Genomic DNA, 25,315 nt, shown 5'->3' on the forward strand with positions numbered 1-25,315 from the left:
CATATTTATCCATGCTTCTGGAGTGACAAGCAGGGGGGCATCCCTGACCAATGACGTGCAGGGTGCTACCCTTTGGTATGACATATTCCACCAATGTGTTGCAGTTTCTTGTCCCAGAAAGTTCTATTCTTTAAACAGTGGTGGTTTCCCTATGAGGGCGTAGGGGCTCCACCCCTGTTACATTGCTGGATATGCTCACCAGTCATTTAGGAAAATAAAATACCCATTTATTAGCTCCCAAAATGCCTTGAATGCTGGGCACTGTATGTTCCACATTCACTCACCAATATCACCACTGTAGTGTTAATACATTGTTAATTGACCATGTCATGTGACTCACCCTGCCTGCTCTGTTTGCTCAAGCAGCCTAGTCTAAGGCTACGTGTTTGCCGGCTGAGAATTTCACAGCCCTGAAGGCTGTGATGTCATCAGCTCGGCAAAGACCTAGCTGCAAGGCGTAGTCTCCACCCCCTGATGGCATGGAGGTAAAATTAGCCCTGGGCGTTTTGAATACAAGCCTGGGACTGCTAAACCTCCACGTCAATCAGAGAGAGTGGAGTTTGCCACCTCACCCTTTCCCAACTCGTTACAGGGCCTGGATGGGACCCCACTCTGTGACAAGTTGGGAAAGGGTGTGGCCGGTGGGAAGCAGGAATCGAGTCTGCGCAGACTCGACCACCTCAGGCTACCCGCGCATGAGCCTGTTGACATGACATCGTCTGACTCGGGTCAGTTCAGAAGCCCAGGTAAGGCCCAGGCGGGCATTTTTAACTTTCAGTACAATATCACCAGTAGGACGCCTGGTTTTGGGGACCCCAGACACCCTGTGAGACTCCAGTGAGCAGGCATTGGGTAATCTAGACAGTCTCACTGTCACAAGTGCTGTCGCCCCGTTAGGTGTTGTCACCGCTTGTTACAAGAAAACCAGCTCTGCGGGCAAGTGCAGGTACTAAGCTTTGCAAGTGCAACCTACCTGACTGAGGAATAGTGCTGGTACGGGGCTGAGCTCACTGAAGAGCTTCGGATGAATTGTGTGGGGGTGGAGGGTTCACAGGGAGGGGGATATGCCCACTGAAGAGCATCGGGCACAAGAGGAGAAGGGGGGTCTGAGCCCACTCAAAGAGCATCGGGCAGGAGGGAGGGTGTGAGCACACTGAAGAACATCGGGCACATGGTTGCTTTTGTCTGAGCCACTGAAGCACAGGTAATGGACAGAGGTGAAGACTTTGGACATGGACCTGGGGAAGCAAATTCGAGTGTCGGCTCAAAATGCTGTGATTCTGGGCACATTATTTATTCTGCCAAACAAAAATATGAATGCGCCTTGTTTAGTGTAACTGCTGCTAGTGTAAAGTGCTCTGTTACCTGAGGGTAGAGTGTGCGTTATAGACGTCTGGTGGTGCGTGTTATGTACAGGATCAGGGCACAACATAGGCACTGCTCCATGTTGTGGTGCAGTACAACAATGTGTACTAAGTCTGCACCACTCCAAGTTGTGTATTCTGCACATATTTTTGTTCCAAGCATGCAACGCTTCATGCTGTTATGTGCACCTACACACTACTGTGCTCTACATTATATACAGCAGATATGCTATTAGTTATGTACAGCATGTGTGTACTATGGATTGACATGTACGGCACTCCTATGTATGATACGCCATAGATTTTAACATGCACAATTTTTGCACTCCACATGCACTACAATGTACAACACCACACCCAAGCCACATGTGCTCTGCTCTATTTGTGGTAAGTACAGTTTTGTGTACCACGTTTGCATTGCTACATACATTCTTATGGGGAACATCCATGACAACGCGGTCAAAACACTGTGCTGCCATTAAAACGTGCCTTTCACAACGCAAGTTGTTACCACAACTTGCGCTGGAGGGCGCTCTAGACTAAGGATGAGTACATTTACTATTTCAACACCTTCCCTACTGTACGTAGGATGGAGCTGGAATAGTAAATCTTACTATTCCTAAGTCCAGCACCCTATAGCGCAAGTCATGGTAACGACTTGCGTTGTAAAAGATGTGTTGTGATGTACCGCGATCTAAAAGATCGCGTTGTAACATCATACAACCCATTCTTATATACTGTATTCACACACTACTCCATGCACTGATTTGCACATACGTGAACCATGCGAGTAATAACTCAGTACAGCTGTGCACCATACATGCACAGCTCCATTCAATATTTTACCTACAGCAGCTTTCTTAAACCACACACACTTCACTGCGGCTCTATTGACTGCCCCGTACTCACTGGGACATACCCCAGAGCAGTTGCAACCTTTATATAAGCCTGCCTGCCTGTATGTGATGCACAATACGAGTTCAGGATGTGCATGCCTGAAAGCAGATGGCGCGTCAGGTCTCCCTGCTTGGTATTACGTAGCTTGCATTACTTTATGCGTCATAAATGTCAGGCACAATATAAACCTTCAGAGAAAGTACCCTGATGTACACATGGTAGAAGTCATGCTCCTCAGAACAAAATCATTTTGAAAATTTCATGTCAAAACTTGTTTTAGAGGAGACGTGTTTCTGTTCCAATGCAGCACCCCCACTCCATGAACTTATAATAACAGAAAACCTCACGTCACCATCTTTCACAAACCTAAAAACAAAGGCCTGCTAGGTAGCAGGTTTAGAAGTGCATGTCCAAAGGCAGCTGTTTAGTGCACTATAGCAGTTTTACCACACTCGATCACTCACAGGTTTCTGTCAGTCATAGATTCATTCAGACATTCACTCATTTATACACGAATGCCCCGGTTGGTCATTCTCAGTGAACCATACAGTGGAAAGGCACTCTGCTCACTCACTAGGGGCGTCAGGTTGCAGCACTGTGCTGTTGGACACACATTCATTCAAATTCATTACATTGATAACTTTATTGCGGTCATAGACCATAAAAGCACAGATAAAATATGTACATACACAAGATAAAATAGATAAAAAATTAAGAACACATGGTTTAAAAATCATTAAACAGTAAGTTATCAAAGGTAAGGTAGCAAACATCACAGTTAATCACGATTTATCGCATTTCATTAAAGTGAGCCTTCTGCGCCACATACCATGTAAAAACCGTGAAACTGCAAACACAATAAGAGGGGAGGTGTCATATCTTAAAATTCTAACAGCTTGTACACATTGCCTTAGGCCAAGACTTCTGCATAACTTTGCCAACCAGCATCTCCGTATTATACTATAAGCTGGGCAGAAGAATAAAACGTGGACTATATCCTCTTTGATATTGTTACAGACTGGGCAAGTTCCCTCCTTTCGTCCATCCCATTTACAAGTGAATGCCCCAATAGGTAGACATCCATGTCTTAATTGTGTATAGAGTTGCCTTGCAAGGGGAGGCTGTATTAAGTCCAAAAACTCCCCCCTCTTGGACACGAGTTTTATCTGCAAAAATTCTGTAGACAATCTGCCCAAAGTTGTCGAGCTATACAGCATACTTAGGTTGTAATGTCTCAGGGAGGCCAAGAGCTCTGTTCTCTTCACTTCCGGGCAGCTCTCCTCCGGGGTCTCCCATAATTGGGGCATACCAATTTGATGTTCAAGGGTTTTAATGTGGGCTAGCCATGGAATGTTCTTGTTCTTCAACTGCCCCCAAACTGCAGTGAATTCAGCTCTATAATCCTCTAGCTCAGGTACAGTCAAAAGCCTTCTCCAATACAGGAGAGGTTGAGCAGCTAGCAGTTCTGAAATGGACTCTAAACCTAGGTCTAGTCTCAGGGGTGTGAGCGGGGTGCTCTGGGGGAGGCCTACCAAGTTCCTCATAAAGGCCTGTTCCACCTTAAGAAGGCTTGGTGTGCTCATATAGCCCCAGATTTCTGCACCGTACGTCACAGCTGGCCTAGCTTGTGTCCCGTAAATTTCAAGGGCTGGGGCAAGTGGCTTAAACAGGGTTGTTCTCTGGAACTTGCCAATGCCCCCTACGATCTGTGACAATCTCAGAGCAGATTTGGATACCTGTGGACCCCAACCGAAATCTTCAGTCAGGGTGACGCCCAGGTATACAAAGGTTCTCACCCTTTCCAGCGGGACACCATTTAATACAGGGTTAGGGCGTGTGCGCTTTGGGGGGGTGAAAAATCATGAATTTCGTCTTTGCTAAATTAATTTCCAATCCCCTCGAAGCGCAGAATGATACGAAACCGTCCAAAACCCTCTGGATACCGGATGATGTTCGAGACAACAACAAGGTGTCGTCTGCGAACATCAGAGCAGGCACCCGACCCGTGGCCAACCATGGAGCGTCACTGTCCTTAACATTGTCCAATTCACCCACCAGGCCATTTATATAAAGACTAAAGAGCGTGGGAGCCAGGGCACAGCCCTGGCGTACACCTCTGGTCACGGGGAAGCGAGCTGATAGTTCCCCGTTCTTCCCACATCTCACCTGGGCGTAGTTCCCTGCATGGAAACGTTTCAGGACGTCTAATAGATAGGGTGGGAGGTCTAGTTCTTTCAAGACCCTCCATAAATTCTCCCTGGGGACGAGGTCGAAAGCGGGCCGCAGGTCTACGAAGACAAGGTAGAGGCTGCCACCCTCTACTCTTGCTGTCTTCCAAAATAGGACTCGCAGCCTAAAAATTTGGTCCAGGGTCGAGATTCCAGCTCTAAAGCCGGCCTGAAGGGTAGTCAGTACTTTATGCTCCTCCATCCACCCCAGCAATCTATCCAGGAGGACTCGGCCCATTAACTTCTGCGAAGTATCCAAGAGACTAATCGGTCGATAATTTGATGGCACTAGAGGGCAGCCCTTCTTAAAAATTGGGACAATCTCGGCCCCTACCCAGGTGTCCGGTAACTTAGCTCCCCAAAGGACTGCATTAAATAAAACAGCCAAATACGGCGCCCAGATTTTTGGCTGGGAGCGGAAAAGATCTCCAGGTAATCTATCACGGCCTGGGGCTTTGTTAGGTAGCTGCCTAATGATCGCCAATTCCACCTCTTTAACTGAGATACTCTCTATGTCTCCGGGGTCCACCCTCGCCCTGGCATCCCACTGACCTATCGGATAGCCCAAGTCCGAGGCCCCCTGCAGTCGATACTCGTGCGGGAGGTCTGGGGCTCGGGGCATCCGGAAGGCATCATCCGGCACCGATATCTCTACCTCATTTAAATGTTCACTGGTGTTAGTCTCAGGACTAGTGTAAAGCGCAGCAAAGTGTGCCTCCCAAACTAACGGAGCTATGTTTGGTAGGAGAGCCTCCCCTCCCTCTTTCGCACCAGAATTTACTATTGCCCAGAATAGTTTGGCATCTTTTGCCAGGAGGGCGCCTCTCAGTTCTTCCCACCTGGCTTCTTCCCACTCCCTCTTACCCCTAGTGAGCTCCTTTTTATACAGCAGTCTGATTGCCCTGATATTCACTCTGTCATTAGATTTAATGCCGCAAGTAGCTCCTTTTTTAGTTTTTTGCATGCATCATCAAACCAGGAGTGAGATTTCGGGACATGCCTTTTAGTTCCACTTACAGGGTAGAACACGTCCTCTAGTGCTAGTGCCGTGACTAGCTGCCTATGTGTCTCCACTGCCTGATACCTGCAGGGTGAGTCACCCATCTGGGTTATGAGTGGGATTGCAAGATGGTAAATTTTTGCTAGCCGGGATGGCGAATCTGCCAGGTGGGGCCATTTAATCCTCCTTCTATTGTTAGCCAACATGAGGGGAGGCATCATCGCAGCGGGTTTGGGTTCAGGGTTAGTTAGACCGAAGGACCCCGGCTTAAGAGTTAAGACCAGGGCATTGTGGTCCCTATCATGTCTTTGTACGACCCTAAATTCCTTTAGCTTGTCCCAATTCTTAGCATCCACCATGAGATAGTCAATGATGGATGTTTGGCCTACTCGGTTGAACGTGGCTGTGGCTGGGCAATCAGGTTCCAATCTCCCATTGCACGCCCGCAGGGATGTTTCAAGGGAGAAGGATTTTATTTGAAGAGCTAAAGGCCCTGACTGAACTAGTATTGGGCTCTGGAATATGCCAAAGTGCGTCGACTTTGTCTTGCTCACCCAACTCGAGGCTACCCAGTGGCTCGAATTGACAATTAAAGTCTCCCCCAAGAATTATTGACATAGAGGGGTCTAGCCCCTGGATAAAGGAGTTCAGGGCTTTAATTGTGTCAGATTCTTGCCCATTCCTGGATGGTCTCGAGTAAATATTTATTATTGCTACTTTGGGTTTGCTTGCAGATTTTAATAAGACGCACTGTATATCCAAAGAGTTTGTTTGTATTTGGGTCGCCTGGATACCCAGGTGGGCGCCTATCCAAATTGATAACCCACCTGATGGATGGCTTCTTCCCGTAGACACTGCCAGGATATCAAATGTTGCAAAAGTCGAGCTAGTGCTCTCTTCCAGTGCCCAGGTCTCTTGCATAAGGCATATATCATATGTTGCCATAAAGGCGGCCCACTCTGGAGTTAGTTGCTTGTTTTTTAACCCGGCTATATTCCATGAGATCAACTTTAAGCATCCTTCTTGTGGATTGTCGGAGCCCTCTCCTTCCCCATTCCCGCTACCGCTAGTCCCCATCCTCTCTGGAGAATCACTCGTTAAGTCCTCCCTATCGGTAGATAATGAAACGTTTTCCTCTAATACCCCAGCCCTTCTAGGAATTTCATTATTAACTTGTGGGGAAGATTTTTCCCTTGAACTGAGTCAGTCCACCTCTTCTAGAACACTAAACCTATTCCAGTGTGGATGCAATGGGAATAGGGGACCGTATGGAGACATACCCTCCCTCCATGCCCCTCCATATGGCATTCTCTGTGGTGGAGGATTGCATCCTGTTAGACGGGGACCTGGAGGGTCGGCCGAGCACAAGGGGAGAGGCCTCCGGTGAGGGCCGTCTCCAGCGATCGTACAGACGAGTAACTTCCCCCCCACAGATGGACGCCACACGAAGATCAGCTTAACACCTTTTATAGGCAATTCTTTGAGTAAGGTGGTACGATACAAGGAGATTAGGACACGATGATCCTCTCAATTCTAGTCTCTATTAGGGAAAGGGGGTAGCGGGACAGTCTTGGTACCTACAGGTACTGAGGTGAAACGGTGGTAGCTCACAATCCTCGAGCTCGGCGTTCGGACGGGTCAGACCGCGGCAGCGCCAGCAGGTCCCGAAGAGGTCGTAGGTGGCAACGGGCCGCGGCAGCGCCAGCAGGTCCCAACGAGGATGACGGTTACAACGGGCCGCGGCAGCACCAGCAGGTCCCACGAGGATGAAGGTTGCAGAAGGCCGCGGCAGCGCCAGCAGGCAGGACAATAGTTCACAAGGCAGGGCTGCGGCAGCGCCAGCAGTCCGTCAAGGATGAGTTCTTCTCGGTGTCTCTCGACTCCAGGATACAACTCCCTTCCTGCTCTGGGGCTGCCTCAGTTATAGGTCTGGCGCCCTTTGATGTCCGGACCCTCGCACTGGGAGGTCGGGAGGTCCGGGATGAGGGAGTCCAGACACCCAGCAGGGGGGTGGAGCCAGCACCCGGGGAGGCTGGGGGCGATCGGCCCCTGGTGGGGGGAGAGCCATCGACACTTCTTTCTCCCATTAACCTGCCAAGTGGTCCGTTCACCTCCTGGGTGGATGGTGGTGCCGGGATGTCGGGGCCCGGCCAGGCCCAGGGTTGGGGTCGAGCCGAGGCCACGCGGCCGCGTGGTGCAGTGTCCAAGATGGCGGCTGGGCCGGGCAATGGGGTTGACGGGGGCCTGGGCCCGTGGCACAGAGATGTCCGGGGGCAGGCGTCCCGGAGGGGGACGGGTTGCGGGTTGCTTCTGCGGGTAGCCCCCGGAGAGCCGATGTCTGGGCCCTGTCATGCGGGGAGGGAGCGAGCCCTTCGTGGGGCCTGTCCAACATGCGTCCCCCCCAGCTGAAGGCGGGGAGAGTCACCCATCCTCTTGGGGACTCTCCTCGTCGAGGCGGAAAAAGCGGGACAGGCCATCCGCGTTGGCGTGGTCTTGGCCAGGGCGATGCTCCACAGTGAAGTCCATCCCCTGCAGGGAGATGGACCATCGCAATAGTTTGGGGTTCTCTCCCCGCATTTGCATTAGCCATTGCAGGGGCCGATGATCTGTTTGTACCCGGAAGTGGGTTCCGAAGAGGTAAGGCCGGAGCTTCTTGAGGGCCCATACTACTGCGAAGGCCTCTCGCTCAATGGTACTCCAGCGCTGTTCTCGGGGCAGGAGGCGTCTGCTGAGGAAGGCCACTGGTTGGTCGACTCCCTCGGGGTTCAGTTGGGAGAGGACGGCCCCGATGCCATGGTCTGAGGCATCAGTCTGGACGATGAACTCACGGCTGTAGTCGGGGGCCTGGAGCACAGGGGCGGTGCACATGGCGGCTTTCAGCCTCTCGAAGGCCGCTTGACAGTCGGGGGTCCAGTTGATGGTTTTTGGGTTGGTCTTGGATGTGAGTTCCGTGAGGGGCCGAACAATGCTGCCATAGTCCTTCACGAACCGCCGATAGTATCCGGTGAGCCCCAGGAAGGCTCGGACCTCGGTTTGAGTTACGGGGGGCCGCCAGGACTGGATGGCAGCGATCTTGAGCTGGAGGGGGGCCACCAGACCGCTCCCCACTTGGTGTCCGAGGTAGGTCACGGACCCCTGGCCTATTTGGCACTTGTTGGCCTTGATTGTGAGGCCGGCCTGTTGGAGGGCCTGCAGGACCCCTCGGAGGTGGCGGAGGTGGTCAGACCAGTGGCGGCTATACACCGCGATGTCGTCCAGGAATGCGGCGCTGAACTCTTCGAGGCCCGCCAATACCTGGTTCACAAGTCGTTGAAACGTGGCTGGAGCGTTTTTCATGCCGAAGGGCATCACTCTGAAATGGTAGTGTCCATCCGGGGTGGAGAAAGCGGATCGTTCTTGTGCCCTGGGGGTGAGGCCGATCTGCCAGTAGCCTGCCGTCAGGTCGAAGATGCTGAGGTAGCGGGCCGCCCCCATGCGGTCAACTAGTTCGTCGGCTCGGGGGATGGGGTGAGCGTCGGTTCGGGTGACAGCATTCAGACCCCGATAGTCGACGCAGAACCGGAGCTCGGGTGTGGTGCCCGGGGCCGCAGCTTTGGGGACCGGTACAACCGGGCTGGCCCAGGGGCTGTCCGAGGGTTCGATGACTCCGAGGGCGAGCATCTTGGAGACTTCTTCTTGGATGCAGGTGCGTACACGATCTGGTACTCGGTACGGCCGGTGTCGGATAGGAGGACTGTCGCCAGTGTCCACGTCGTGCAGGCACCAGGGGGTGACCCCGGGTGTGAGGGAGAATAGGCGTGCAAATTGCAGCAGGAGGGCCCGACAGTCTTGGCGCTGCTCCGGGGTCAGGGCCTCGGAGAGTTGGACCCCGTCCACTGAACCATCTTTTTCCCCGGTCCCCAGCAGGTCAGGGAGGGGCTCGGAGTCCTCTTCAGCTCCACTGTCTGTGGCCATCAGCAGGCTGAGCTCCGAGCGCACGAAGTGGGGTTTGAGTCTGTTGGCGTGGAGGACCCGGAGGGGGTTCCGGGGGGATTCCATGTCGATGAGGTAGGTGACGGGGCTCTTACGCTCGATCACCTTGAAGGGCCCCGTCCACCTGTCCTGTAAGGCACAGGGTTCGATGGGGGACATCACCCACACCTGCTGGCCAGGCTCGAATTCGATGGAGGAGGCATGTTGATCGTACCACTTCTTCATGTCCTCCTGACTGGCCTCAAGATTGGCTTTGGCGAGCTCTCTGAATCGCCGGGTCTGATTGCGGAGGGTCAGGAGGTACTTGTAGACGTCTGGAGGGGTGTTCAGGGGGGCCATTTCCCACTCCTCCTTAACTAGGCTGAGAGGCCTGCGAACAGGGTGTCCGTACAGGAGTTCGAAGGGGCTGAAGCCGAGGGACTTCTGGGGGACTTCTCGGTAGGCGAAGAGGAGGCACGGTAGTAGCACGTCCCACTGGCGGCGTAGGGGTTCTTCCAGCCCCATGATCATCCCCTTGAGAGTGCGGTTGAATCGCTCGACCAGTCCGTTTCCTTGCGGGTGATAGGGGGTTGTGAATCGGTAGGTGACTCCGCACTGTTGCCATAGGGATTTCATATATTTTGAAATAAAGTTCGTGCCCCTGTCACTGACGACCTCCCTGGGGAAGCCCACTCGAGAGAAGATCCCCATTAAGGCTCGCCCTACCACGGGGGCTGTTACAGTTCGAAGGGGAACCGCCTCAGGATAGCGGGTGGCGTGGTCCACCAGGACCAGGATGAAGCGATGCCCTTGTGCTGTTCGGGGGTCCAGGGGCCCCACAATGTCTATTCCCACCCTTTCGAACGGGGTGGTCACAACGGGGAATGGTTGCAGGGGTGCCTTGAGTTTGCGGCCGCTCTTCCCGCTGGCCTGGCAGGTCGGGCAGGACCGGCAGTGGTTGGAGACGTCATTTCTCATTCTCGGCCAGTAAAAGTGAGTCACAAGGCGGTTGTATGTTTTGTCTTGCCCCAAGTGTCCAGCCAGGGGGACATCATGGGCCAGGTTCAAAAGGAAGTCTCTGAAGCGGAGGGGCACCACCAGCACTCGACTGGTCCCCAGCTCCGCTACTCTTTGTTCGCTGTACAGTAGGTCATTGTCCCAATAGATCCAGTGGGCCCCTGCGGTGTCTCCTGCGCTCTGGGCGAGCGCTTGCTGTCGCAGTCCCTCGAGGGAGGGACATGTCCTTTGCTCCTGCCGGAATTGTTCTTGGGTGGGCCCCCCCTCCTGACGCCACTGAGCCAGGTCCGGAAGGTCTTGGGGCTGAGCGGGCTCTTCTTGGGATTGTTCTGGGTTGTCGGTAGGGATGGAGTCTCCCTCCGGAGCGATCGGGGGAGGAGGTGCTGGCCATGCGGGTTCTTCAGATCTAGGGATGGTGTCGGCGGCCATGGACCGGGTTGTTACGCACGCCCAGCCCGGGAGGCCTAACATCCCCAGGTGCTCTCTTCTTTCAACGGCTGCCCACGGGGAACTCTCGAGATCGTTCCCCAGGAGGCAGTCCACGGGGGCATCGTCGCGGACAGTCACTTTTAGCATCCCGGACACTCCTCCCCATTCGAAGGGGACGCAGGCCATCCAACACAGGCTCTCCGAATTGTCGGCCGATCGGACGGGGCAAAGAACATTTGGCAGGATTTGTTCTGGGGTCACCAGGTGACAACGGACGGCCGTCACACTGGCCCCTGTGTCACGCAGGGCTTCGGCCTTACGCCCATTTATGTTCACCCACTGGCTGTACTTCCTGGTGTTGGCTGGTAGGGGAGCCCGCGGGATCAGGTCTCTCGCCCCTAGGCAGGCCAGGGTCATGGCGGCAGGTTCCCACTCGGGCTGCTCCTGCTCGTACTCTTCAGGTCCTTCGGAGACTTGCTCTTCTCCTAGGGCGGCGGCAGCCACCTGGCGGGGCCCGGGGGTCTGGTTCTTTGGGCAGGTCGGGTCACTGGCATAGTGGCCGACTCGCAAGGCATCGATGACACGTAACGTTGGCTCGGAACCCCGGGCGCATCGGGGGGTTGCCCCGGCCGGCCGGGGGCGGGGTGTAGTTTGCGGGAGCGGCTGGGACGGCGTCTCTCCCCCGGCCCGGGCCTCCTCCTCCTCCTCGGGGACGATGATGACCTTGGTTAGTTCTGTTCTGCTCGTTGGGCCCACTTCGGGCCACTCGGGTGCTCTCCCATCGGTCAGCCTCGGCGGCGAGCTGCCGGGGGTCAGTCAATTTACTGTCGAGGAGGTGCTGCCTGAGCTCGACGAAGCAGTTGTTGGAGAGGTGCTCCCACACAATGAGGTTGAAGAGCTGTTCGTAGGTTGTTACGTTGCTACCCTTGATCCATCCCTCGAAGGCTCGGCTGAAATAGTTCACATATTCTATCCAGGTTGTACCCGGGATGCGGGTGCAGTTGCGGAACCTCTGGCGGTACATCTCGGACGTCAGCCCATATCGACTGAGGAGGGCGGCCTTCATGTGGTCATAGGACGTCATTTGATGGTCCGGAAGCTGCAGCAGGGCATCACAGCCTTCATTGACGAATCTCCCCCATAGACCGGCTCCCCAGTCACTTCGAGCGATCCGGTGGGCAGTCATGGTGATCTCGTAGGCCTTGAACCACTGCTGTATGTCGTCGTTCCGAAAATATTCCCGGACCAAATCCTTGGGGATGTGGACCTTCTGTTCGGTAGTACCTGGGGGGCGCGGTTGTTCGGGCACCCCTAGGTCTTTGTTCTGTTTGCGCATCTCTATCTCCGCTAGCTTGCACTCGTGTTCGTATGCCAGTCTTTTTTCTTCGAGTTCTCTCTGTCTCTGCTTCTCCTCTCGCTCTTCTTGGAGCCGTAAGTGTTCTAAGTTCATTTTTTGTTCTGCCAGTTTCAATTCTCCGTCTAATTTGAGCCGTGCCAGCTCTAACTCGTGAAGTCTATTTTTCTCTCGTTCTCGGATCTCTTCCCGGGAGAGATCCGTTCTCCTTTCTTCTGTCAGAGTGGTGTTTGGTTCCGGGGCTTCGGCGGTATTCGTCTCTGCCCAGGATTCTAGGGCGTGTTTGAAGTCCTCTTTCGTGCTCAGACCGGTGGTAGCAATGCCTAGTTCTATGCAAAATTGTTTTAGCTCTCGGTGGTTGTACTCTTCCAGTTTTTCCATCTGGAATTTCTCTGCAGATCCGCTCTCTCTGGTCGTCATTGTGGATTAGTCGTAGGGTGAGTTACTCTCTGTACGGTTACGCGTTGGTTCGGATCCCGCCGCTGCCACCAATGTTAGACGGGGACCTGGAGGGTCGGCCGAGCACAAGGGGAGAGGCCTCCGGTGAGGGCCGTCTCCAGCGATCGTACAGACGAGTAACTTCCCCCCCACAGATGGACGCCACACGAAGATCAGCTTAACACCTTTTATAGGCAATTCTTTGAGTAAGGTGGTACGATACAAGGAGATTAGGACACGATGATCCTCTCAATTCTAGTCTCTATTAGGGAAAGGGGGTAGCGGGACAGTCTTGGTACCTACAGGTACTGAGGTGAAACGGTGGTAGCTCACAATCCTCGAGCTCGGCGTTCGGACGGGTCAGACCACGGCAGCGCCAGCAGGTCCCGAAGAGGTCGTAGGTGGCAACGGGCCGCGGCAGCGCCAGCAGGTCCCAACGAGGATGACGGTTACAACGGGCCGCGGCAGCGCCAGCAGGTCCCACGAGGATGAAGGTTGCAGAAGGCCGCGGCAGCGCCAGCAGGCAGGACAATAGTTCACAAGGCAGGGCTGCGGCAGCGCCAGCAGTCCGTCAAGGATGAGTTCTTCTCGGTGTCTCTCGACTCCAGGATACAACTCCCTTCCTGCTCTGGGGCTGCCTCAGTTATAGGTCTGGCGCCCTTTGATGTCCGGACCCTCGCACTGGGAGGTCGGGAGGTCCGGGATGAGGGAGTCCAGACACCCAGCAGGGGGGTGGAGCCAGCACCCGGGGAGGCTGGGGGCGATCGGCCCCTGGTGGGGGGAGAGCCATCGACACTTCTTTCTCCCATTAACCTGCCAAGTGGTCCGTTCACCTCCTGGGTGGATGGTGGTGCCGGGATGTCGGGGCCCGGCCAGGCCCAGGGTTGGGGTCGAGCCGAGGCCACGCGGCCGCGTGGTGCAGTGTCCAAGATGGCGGCTGGGCCGGGCAATGGGGTTGACGGGGGCCTGGGCCCGTGGCACAGAGATGTCCGGGGGCAGGCGTCCCGGAGGGGGACGGGTTGCGGGTTGCTTCTGCGGGTAGCCCCCGGAGAGCCGATGTCTGGGCCCTGTCATGCGGGGAGGGAGCGAGCCCTTCGTGGGGCCTGTCCAACATGCGTCCCCCCCAGCTGAAGGCGGGGAGAGTCACCCATCCTCTTGGGGACTCTCCTCGTCGAGGCGGAAAAAGCGGGACAGGCCATCCGCGTTGGCGTGGTCTTGGCCAGGGCGATGCTCCACAGTGAAGTCCATCCCCTGCAGGGAGATGGACCATCGCAATAGTTTGGGGTTCTCTCCCCGCATTTGCATTAGCCATTGCAGGGGCCGATGATCTGTTTGTACCCGGAAGTGGGTTCCGAAGAGGTAAGGCCGGAGCTTCTTGAGGGCCCATACTACTGCGAAGGCCTCTCGCTCAATGGTACTCCAGCGCTGTTCTCGGGGCAGGAGGCGTCTGCTGAGGAAGGCCACTGGTTGGTCGACTCCCTCGGGGTTCAGTTGGGAGAGGACGGCCCCGATGCCATGGTCTGAGGCATCAGTCTGGACGATGAACTCACGGCTGTAGTCGGGGGCCTGGAGCACAGGGGCGGTGCACATGGCGGCTTTCAGCCTCTCGAAGGCCGCTTGACAGTCGGGGGTCCAGTTGACGGTTTTTGGGTTGGTCTTGGATGTGAGTTCCGTGAGGGGCCGAACAATGCTGCCATAGTCCTTCACGAACCGCCGATAGTATCCGGTGAGCCCCAGGAAGGCTCGGACCTCGGTTTGAGTTACGGGGGGCCGCCAGGACTGGATGGCAGCGATCTTGAGCTGGAGGGGGGCCACCAGACCGCTCCCCACTTGGTGTCCGAGGTAGGTCACAGACCCCTGGCCTATTTGGCACTTGTTGGCCTTGATTGTGAGGCCGGCCTGTTGGAGGGCCTGCAGGACCCCTCGGAGGTGGCGGAGGTGGTCAGACCAGTGGCGGCTATACACCGCGATGTCGTCCAGGAATGCGGCGCTGAACTCTTCGAGGCCCGCCAATACCTGGTTCACAAGTCGTTGAAACGTGGCTGGAGCGTTTTTCATGCCGAAGGGCATCACTCTGAAATGGTAGTGTCCATCCGGGGTGGAGAAAGCGGATCGTTCTTGTGCCCTGGGGGTGAGGCCGATCTGCCAGTAGCCTGCCGTCAGGTCGAAGATGCTGAGGTAGCGGGCCGCCCCCATGCGGTCAACTAGTTCGTCGGCTCGGGGGATGGGGTGAGCGTCGGTTCGGGTGACAGCATTCAGACCCCGATAGTCGACGCAGAACCGGAGCTCGGGTGTGGTGCCCGGGGCCGCATTACCCCGGCTCCCTTGAGGGTCCCTCTCACTCCAGTGTACCTCATGTGCGCCCTCCGTATTCTTTCCTTACAGGTTCGCACGGATAAGGCCCACGCTATTGAGCGCCATGCGGAAATTACAAACCGCTTATTACGGTAACTACCTGCCTGCACTCGCCGTCTTCACCTTCACTTTTTCTCACTGCCAACTCTCAATTGCTCGGTTTTTGTTTCACAGGTTGAAACTTTCATTGAAGTTCCCCGTCGAGCCAACGCTAGATGCTAGGCTCCAAGGGTAATATTGTGTTCCTTCACTGCACGTAATCCGCCACTCCGGCTTCACCCAGTAGGTCCTGATTTTTGTTAAAACCCTCTCTTTTAGGTCTGAACTGAACCGACCTAACCGGGGTTATATCCGCACATTTCCTGACGCCGCTCGACCATGAGGCGGACACGGTAAACCCGGCCCTCCCAATTCTCTTTATTATTCCTCCCTGAATCTGCTATTTGCCTTGTATGATAAAGATATCTTCTTATAGGCATCAGCTATATCGGAAGCCTATTGCCCATTCGAAGTGTCTCCAGCCACTCCCGGCCAACATTGCCTCGTTTGTGGTAATCATTTTTATACAAAGGACTCACATCCTTGCAACCTTCTGGCCAACACTCCCTCACCAGGACCCTTCTCACAAAACACCGTACAACCAGCCACTGAGCACTACCTTGTACCCAGCAAATACGGTATGCCCCACTATCACTCGGTCTCCTTCACTCCAAATACGAGCACAAAAGCACCCGTGCCCTTTGGAACAAGCAACTGCATGTGCACGTGTTGCACTCTGCATGTCAAGAGTGGTTACTGACTGGCATTTTAACCTTTTAATCCTTTCAATGTAACGAATTGATGAAGAATCTTCTTTTCTCCTTTTTCCTTCCTGTTTTAACCCTACAGGCTCACTCGACTAATCAGGCAAAGTCAATTATAGTCCTGAAGATGATCCCACTATACCTTAGGAGATAGGGATCGAAACGTTCGTCGACTGTTTTGCAGTACTGCCTGTTTTATGATTCAGATTTTTCACGGCAGTTACTGTGGGTTTGTGCTTACTTAAAAATTGTTTGTATTGTATTATAAGCCACCCTGTTCTCCTTGTTTGCCTGTAAACTCCTTTTTCTTTCCCCTTGTAATGTTTTCTTCTGACTAGGTACAGGCTTGTGCCCAGTTACCAATGTGCGACCTGTTTCGCTTTATTCTGCCTATACAAAAAATTGCTTTCAAAATAAATGCTTCTCGGTCCGGCTGGACATTGAAGAAGATAAACACAGCCTTCATCATGAGCCTGTGTTAATTATTTTTCTAAATATTACTCATAAAACCTAGGACCTCTGTTAAACAAAAATAACTAGTTCCACCCGTGGTCCTTGGCCAATTTTACGGGTTCCCTTGTATACTGATACCTACAGAGATGTCCGGGGGCAGGCGTCCCGGAGGGGGACGGGTTGCAGGTTGCTTCTGCGGGTAGCCCCCGGAGAGCCGATGTCTGGGCCCTGTCATGCGGGGAGGGAGCGAGCCCTTCGTGGGGCCTGTCCAACACATCCCCTGTTATAGTGTACCCCTCTGTGATGGGAAGGCTCCAGACTAGGGGTGGGGTAAAAATATGAGAGGTGCAGTGAGCATATTTGTGTATTTGTTTTAGGGAATGGGGCATTGCAGATATACTCTATGGCTGAGACATCCCTGAAATTCAAAATTATGACATCCCCTGCTATAGTTTTTGGGCCCCTCCCAATCCATGCTACTCTTCTGGCCGACATGATTACGCCTGAAACACTCAGTGGCAAGGGTCTATTAGTTGCAAGCCATTGGATGCATTTGTTTTTTTAACTCTGTCTCCCTTTCTCTTTTCCCTTCACTTAATGGTGGTACTCCTGCAAGTATGACCACATATGGTTGGGCCTCAGGGGGTAAGTGAATCAATGGTAACTGATTTGAAATAACTCTTGGTGTTGTGTTTCTATCTAGCATTTCACTAGTTTTACTCCCCATTTCGCCCTTTTTTGTCTTTGCTGTGGCTTTATCTCTATCATTTTTCAGATTTACCCCTATTTGATGGGTATGACTCTGGGAATTAGAGCTAGTCATAGCCTGTGGTGTAGCGTGTGTCACCTTTTGAGCGGTTGGTATGGCTCCTGGATTGGAGGTCTGTGCTAAAGGGTTTTTATTTTCAGATACACTAGCACTGTGGTTATTTTGTGATAGGGCATCACTAGCAGGAGCTAACGGATTTCTCGACTGTTTAGCAGTCGCTGTTGTTCCTGTTCCCCTGGAATTTATAGTAGAAATATGTTTGTCAAGTTTTGACACTAAGGGTTTGAGTTGGATAGCTATGGCCCGTTCCAAGGATGCTTGTAGATCGGCACCCATATTGGTGACCCAACACGGCACTCCCAGTGTTGGACATGATGGATTAGAAGTCGGGGTCACCAAGTCATGGTTTGCTGGTTTGATATTACTAGTATTTTTAGAACTAGTATCTTTCTTCTTACTAGAGCATATTTTTCGTGACTCAGGCCTTTTCTCCAAAGGGGGGAAGGTTGGGATAAATGGGGAACCCTGAACAGCGATGGGAGACTCCACAGGCAACTGGCTACAGGGTAAATCTACATATGACAATGACAAATGGGAACTAGCTTCTAATACGTCAGTCACAATAATTGAAATGTCCCCTTCTTGGTTTGGAATACATAGTGTTGGTGTAATAGATAGCCTCCTCTCCGTATTCACGATGGCATTTGCTACAACACCAATGGTTTGTTGCAGCATCTTATCAATAGCAGTCAGAGTGGGCAGGGGCTGTGATTCTGCTGCATGCTGTCTGGTATGTGGGCGTGTGACTGGTATCTTTGCTTTCCCCCCCCCCCGATTATTCATTTTAAAAATAAAAGTATTTGGTGTGGAGATGAATAATGGGGTGCACCAAAGTCCTGTGAACAGTCAATGAAAAGATCCCCCTCGCGTTGGGCCAATACTTTGGTTTAACAGTAGCAATAGTTTGACCAAGGGGTATGTATCCAGAAAACCACAGTACCAGGAAAAGATGGCTTACCCTACAATGGAAGGGACCCTAGTGGAATATCTTCACTCTGTGTCCCAGATACAGTTTTATTCCTAAAAACATAATGGCGTGGTCAGGTGACTAACTCTCGTGTAATTAATCCAAAGAGTTTACCAACCAGAAATTATCTGAACGCAAGTAGCCATCTTTTCCTTTTTGCCCTTTCACTTTGCGAGATTGAGTTTTGGTCGCAATTTTAATGCAACAGCCTGATTCACATCCTTGCTTCATTTCAGGGCCAACACTACTCCTTGGGTTGCCCAATGTTTTAGTCCTGATGAAGACTCGCACGGCTAAGGTCCAACTCACCTCTAAGCCCTAAAGACGAGTCGAAACGTCGATGCTCTTTTCCCCTCTTAATACCTGGATTGTAAAACACATTTTCTGGTGCAAAAAGTAATTGGAAGCTATGTCTCCATTTAATGAAAAATGTGTATAAAAAACTTTTTATCGTCTGCCAGGTTATTATAGGACGGTGAATTGTGGAACCGATCCCTTGTACATATAATATTGTGAATACTTCTATGCCTTTATCTTTTTCTTCACTGAGCACCTGACTTTTTCTTATTTTCTGCACGCCTTCTTTGGGCAACCTAAAACAGGTTTTTGTACATCGATAGTGGTAAATGCAATGAATTAAAATTGCCCCTGATTTGTAATCATTGCTGTTGCATTTTGCTTTATTTTTTCGTTACAAAGATTTATGACATTGAATGTTTAGGGTTGAACTGAGAGACATACCCCATAACTATGTGGTAATATTGAGCATGGATTGATTAATTCATTTACGTGAAAGGAATTGTTGAAGACCACTGTATTTCAAAAGTATATGATACCCAGGTCTTTTGGCTTTTTTGGGTCACCCCATTTTGATTAATGGTTGCCACAATTGGATCAAGCACTCTAGGAAGGACAGAACTCTCTCAGCAGAGTTCAGGGAAGCTGGGGGTGAAGTCCTTTTGTTCCTGGGACTTCAGAACAGGGAGCCAGCTCTTCTCAGGCCCTTGGAGATTCCTTCAAGACAGGGGACACAGCACAATGGCAAAGTCCTTCCCCTCTCCTTGGCAGCAAAGCAACAGGTCAGTCCAGCAGAGCAACAGCAGGACAGGCTTCCTTCTTCAGTTTCAGCTTTCTCCTTGGCAGAGGTTCCTTCTTGATTCCAGGATGATCTAATATTCTGTTGTCAGGGGTCCTGTACTTATACCCCTAAAAGTCTTGGTTCTCTTTGTGCAAGTGGGCCCTGAGCGGTACCGAACCAGTTCTGGGTGTCTCCTGAGTACTTTGTTTTCCTGGCTTCTCCTTTCCTTTCAGAGTGAGGGGCAGGGTTGTCAGCCGCCCAGCAGGAGGTGGAGCCAGCATTGTGGAAGGCAGGCACAGCCCTATTCAGGCCCAGGTGCTAACTCCTCCCACCACTCCAGTTGCAAATGCAGTCATTCAGCCTAGGGCTGACTCATCCAGCCTTCTGGGGAATCCCCAGCCCCTGTCACTCTCAAACCAGACAGTCAATACACAAACAGGCCAAGGCACACAGAAGGGTCAGGCAAGAGAACAGCAACTTTCTAAAAGTGATGTTCTCAAACACAAGATTTAAAAACAACCTTTCCTAAAAGATGTGTTATTAAATTCTGAGTTCAGGGATACTAGATACTTATGTACCATCTTGTTCCTATGAGAAGAAATGCAGGAAGCCACTGTAGCCAGCATCCCCCATGTTAGTCTATGAGCAAGATAGCCTTACAATAGTGAAAAATGAAAATGGCTGCCATTCACTATCAGAGCATGTCACCTGCACTAGTACATGCTCTACCTTTTACATACACTGCACCCTGCCCAGGGGGGAACCTTGGGCCTTCCATAGGGGTGACGGATGTGCACAAAAAGGGAAGGTTTAGGCCTGGTCATAGGGGACACTGAACAGGAGGACATGGCAGTTTCTAAACTGCACATAGGCACTGCAGTGGCAGGCCTGAGACACCATTTTAGAGCTACTCCTGTGGGTGGCACAATCAGTGCCGCAGGCCCACGAGTAGCATTTGTCATCACTAGCCCTGGCACACCCAGTGCACTTTACTAGGGACTTCATGGTGATACAAATATGCCAAACATGTATATCCAATCAGCATAACACTTTACATAGGGAGCACTTACACTCTGGCACTGATCAGCAGTGGCAGAGCGTCCAAAGCATCTAAACCAGCAAAAACGAAATCCAGCACAGCATCAAAAATACAGGAGGTAGAGGCAAAAAGATAAGGGAAAACCACGCCAAAGATGCCAGGTCTAACATGCTCCTAGAGGATTGCTTTGAAGTAGTATATTCATTCAGTACTAAGAGTTAAATAGAACATTTAACCCCTTTGCTGCGGGGGTTATTCCCCCGCAGCGCTGGGGGTAAGGGGTCGCGCACAGCGCCCGCACGCTCATGACGAGCAGTCATGAAGCACAGCGCTCCTGTGCTCATGACAAGCTCAGCTCGTCACAGGTGCATTACCTGCCGTGGAACGCTCGCACAGCAGGGGAATTATCCCCGCATGCGAGCGTTCCACGGCTCATGACGAGCTGAGCTCGTCATGAGCACTGGAGCGCCGTGGCTCATGACGAGCTCAGCTCGTCATGAGCATGAAAGAGGTTAAAAAAAGGAATGCTAATCAATAAGTGCATAGAAATCGATTCATATAACCACACAGACAGGAATACTAGTCTTTGACTGTGCTGGGGACTTGTACCGACAGTGACGCAGATGTAACCAGGACCGAACTGGACTGCCTCAAGTCAAGAGGCCCCGGCGGGATCGTCATTTCTTTGTTCTGACCCATGTGAGAACATGCTCTCGCTGTGCCTGTGCTATTGTGGTGAGGTACATGTGGAGAGAGTTATAATCTAAAAATCCCAAAGTTTGCTGAAATATAATTTCTGTTTGCCTGGCTAATACTAAGAAAATCGAGGATGAACTTCAATCCTAGGATGGCTCTCTTATGCCATCTATTTTTTAAAGTATTTGCAATGTACAGTGTTACCAATGGTGTGAGCCTTGATGACTTCGTCAACCAATACAGTAAAGAGGCAGAGATGTGTTACAGGTAGAAAACACTTAGAGTCCCTGTTTCCATTGGTTGTGTGTGCTTGGCTTGTGGGTCATTTTGCAAGCAGACCAGTTCGAGGATGGGGCACATTTTTGATTTGTTTTTAATGTTTTCTTCACACTTGTGCTTTAAAATGCAATATTTAGATCCCTTTTTGCAACAATTCGCAGTAAGTATGTGGAGTAAAAAGCAACCATTTTAATCATTTTTGTCCAAAATCTTGGAACACCCCCCTCCCCGCATCCTCCTTTTGCAGTTCGGGCTCGCTCGCTTTACTTGCTTGTTACACTACGATACAATTATTGGGCTCATCTCTTTCAAAATCCACCAGCTGCCACTGTCTTTAAAATCCAAAATGGAGAAACTCTCTCCTGGAGGTTCAGATCTGGCTAAGGTAACCAACTAGCGGGGCTAACTTTCTCTAACACTCCCCTTCTGACCCTCTGCTAATTCACTTACTGGGGCTCTTGTCTGGCTGGGGGTGCATGAAGTGGGGGTGAACCTGTGTCCTGTCCTAACTGGCATTCTCTCTTTGAAGACCAGTTTGGCTGCTTCAACCCATCCTGCATTTTGCTCTTCAGCTGTAGATCTACTCCTACCAAATGTCGTAATGTCGTTTGTCTGCAGGCCACTTCACACCTCATCAGCGCAGTTTGGCTCAGCCTCTCAAAGGCTGGCCTATCAGGAGAGGCTGATAGAAGGCTTTAATTTGGCATATCAGAAAAGCAAGTTTTTTTAACTTAATTTCTGTAATAGTTGAAATGAAATTTAATGAAATAGTGTATTTGATATAGTGCACAGGTACTCAGACTAGAGTGTCGTGGCGAGTGACAGCAGAAGTAAAAAGTGTGTAAAGGACCCATTAGTTATTAAAAAGCCAGGTTTTTAGGTTAGTAGGTCTGTGGTTAGTCTCAGAGACTCAGGGAGGCTATTAGATAATTTTGCGCCTAGAAAGCCAAAGAATCTGACCCTGTGCGACACAGCATATTTTGGGCATGATGGCCAAGTTGGCATTAGAAGATCTTAGGGGTCTAGATACAATGTAGCTATTTAAGCGCTTATTCAGTCAGCCGGCGCCTAAGCCATAGAAAGCTTTAAAAGAAGATGGTAATTGCTTTGAAGTCATTCCGTTCCTTAATGCGAAGCCAGTGTAGAGACTTTAGATAGAATAGGGGCCATACTAGATCTGGGTTTAGATTTCAAGATGGCTCTGGCCGCTGTGTTTTGTACCACTTGTAGGCGCAGAATAAGAGATCTGGAAAGACCGAGGTACAAGCTGTTGACATAGTCAAGTTTTGATGTCACCATGACAAGTTTTTGGATTTATCATAACTATTCTTTTAGTTCTTTGAAATCAGTATTTTACCTCACTCCTGTCAATAGTTATACTTTATTAAAGTATTCCCATGTTAGATTACAGAGCTAATGTAGAACACTGTAGAAAATAAAATTGGGAGTATTTCCCTCACCAGTGCATATAAAACATATTTTATAATGTCCCTGCTTATAGTTACAAGGCACCCTACTACTGAGGCAGCGAGCCGAGATATTGACAATGATTTATATGTAAAAATAAGGTAGTGTAAGACTTTGGAAGTACCTTACATTCCAAAGTCGAACTTAGATATCATTTAATTTTAAAAGCAGTCTCCGAAGCAGACAATACAGCAGGGCCCATTTTAGTGCACTGTAGTGGGCCTCTAAACCTGCATGCCCTACCATATAGCATGGATTACATGCAGGTTTTTACACAAATTGGTATTACATCTAGTTACCATATACCTTGTATACAGAGCACTGGCCTGGCTCGGGGTCTGCTTAGCAGAGGCCGTGGCACAATCAGAGTCAGTAACTACCTTAATCTATATATATAAAAACCAATGTATGCCGGTTGGCCTTTATGCATTACTACACCATTCATCCGATCGGCATGAAACTTTGGGAAGTTGTTGAGTACACTCCCGCGAATGTTTCTGGCAAAAAAAATAAATTGTTAAATATCGGCCCCCGGGCCACCCATGGCCCTCCTAATCTTTCCTATACTGAATGTTTACACTTTCCGGTGTGACTCGCTTTTGCAATGACCATCAACAAAACACAAGAACAATCGCTGCAAGTGTGTGGACTAGATTTGGAGAATCCGTGCTTCTCACATGGACAACTGTATGTGACCAGCTCACGCATCGGAAAACCTTGTAATTTATTTGTCTACGCACCAGACGGAAAAACTAAAAATATTGTGTATCCACAAGCACTCGAATAAAAAAACAGAATTCAAACAACACTTTGAAATGTTTTCCATATTAAAATGAATAAGTTTCAATAAAAATGACACAATGTAAATTGAATGTTATCATAACAAGTTTCCTTAAATTTCCTTTCTTCTGAGATCGCAGCAAAGCGCGACGGGTAAGCTAGTCAGTAAATAAATGGGGGTGATCAGGGCAAATCCTAAGAGGAAAGGGAGGGGAGAGGGAGAAGAATATATATCTGTAGCAGAAGATTGAGTAACAATATAAAAATGACTTATAAGGTAAAGAGACAATTAAAATAATCAAAAGAGAAACAGTACAATGCTCAAAAAATATTAAAGAGATAAAAAACAGACAATACAACTTTATGGAGGTTGAACATTTTCAGAACGATTGCGTGAGACACAAATTGTTGTAACCTTATTCAAATAACTGGCTAATGGTGACCAAAATAAATCCCTATTTACAAATGGTTTAAAAGAGGAGGCTAAAAAAATATCTAATTTGTGATAGTAACAAACACTGTTCCACCAGGACTTATCAGACAGTTTAGTTGAACATTTCCAGTTTAGCGACATTTGCTAAAAAGCTAACGCCAACATCAAGTCAAGTAAACTCTTCCCATGAAAGGGCAATCCCAACGAATTTGATAGACTACCTGTAAAAAGAATAATATTTGATAGAGGAATGTGCAAATTAAAATTACTGAAATACAGGAATAAATATTCCCCCACAAGGAGACTAAGAGGTGCATCAAATCTGCCAAGGGACCATCACAGGACCAACAAACATTGTTATCAGTGTGTGTAAAGTTAGCTATGGAAAGAGGAGCAAAGTGTAATCTATGATAGAGAAAGTACATGGCTTGATTATTGGAGGCAGGTCTAGATATTTTCAAAGGTGTAGCTTAGATCTTGTCCTAGAACTTGATGCTGAAAACACAACCCAAATCCGCGTCCCAGGCAAGTTCCACTGTAGATTTAGGACGTTCAGAATTTGGAGCATGGAAGTATTTATAAATCAGGAATGTTTTGAAAAGTACTGCCAATATTCTGAGAAGTTAATCCTCCTGAATCTCATGTTCCTATGGTTCAGCTGTACACGTGGTCTTCATGTCACTGTATTCACAGGCTGTGCTGTTGTAGGTTCAGGTTGTCCCTCATCCCCTGTTTCAAGTGCAGGCAGAGGTGCCACTGTGATCCTGGATTTTTTTGGAGCTGGTGTTGTGGGTGCTGGTGAGACTGCTATGTCTTCTCCTGACTGCATGTCCACCACTGTCCTCTGACTCTTGTTCACATGCATCATTGATGTTGAACAGTGCTTGATTAGTTAGCATATTTGGACATGTTTTCACTTTTGTACTTTGTTTTGTTCAAGAAAGTTATTTTGAAGCACACTGTGTGTGGAGACAGACTTGCCTGTCACAATAGAATTTAACTGATCTGGCTTGCTACCCACCAGCGTTCCCTTGTGGTTTTGCTGACTGCAATTCCCATAATGCATTTGTGTGTTACAAGTAAAACATGGTCTGGAATACTACGTTCTGCACTAAGTCAGATCTGAATTACGCTGTTTGTTTGCTAACACTGAAACGTGGATGTAAATTGGCATTCATCTTACCTTAAGAGGTACTGGGTGGTGTTGAGGAATCTATTGTGGTTACTACAAGAACTGCGGCTGCAGGGTGGACTCCACAAGGTCCTCCATCGCTCTGGGTGTTGTTTGGGTGGTTGGGACGATTCCAGTTTTTGTGGTTCAGGAAGCCTTTTGCAACCCTTTCTTTGGCCTGACTACACAGGTCATACCACCTTTTGCGCAAATCTGCTATGCTGAGCAACTGCCACTGCATTTATTTGCCTTTGCATTCCCAGCTACAATTTTCAGACTCTGGAACC

This window comes from Lissotriton helveticus, chromosome 2_2 (genome assembly GCF_964261635.1).
Source record: "Lissotriton helveticus chromosome 2_2, aLisHel1.1, whole genome shotgun sequence".
In the NCBI taxonomy this organism is placed as follows: Eukaryota; Metazoa; Chordata; class Amphibia; order Caudata; family Salamandridae; genus Lissotriton; species Lissotriton helveticus.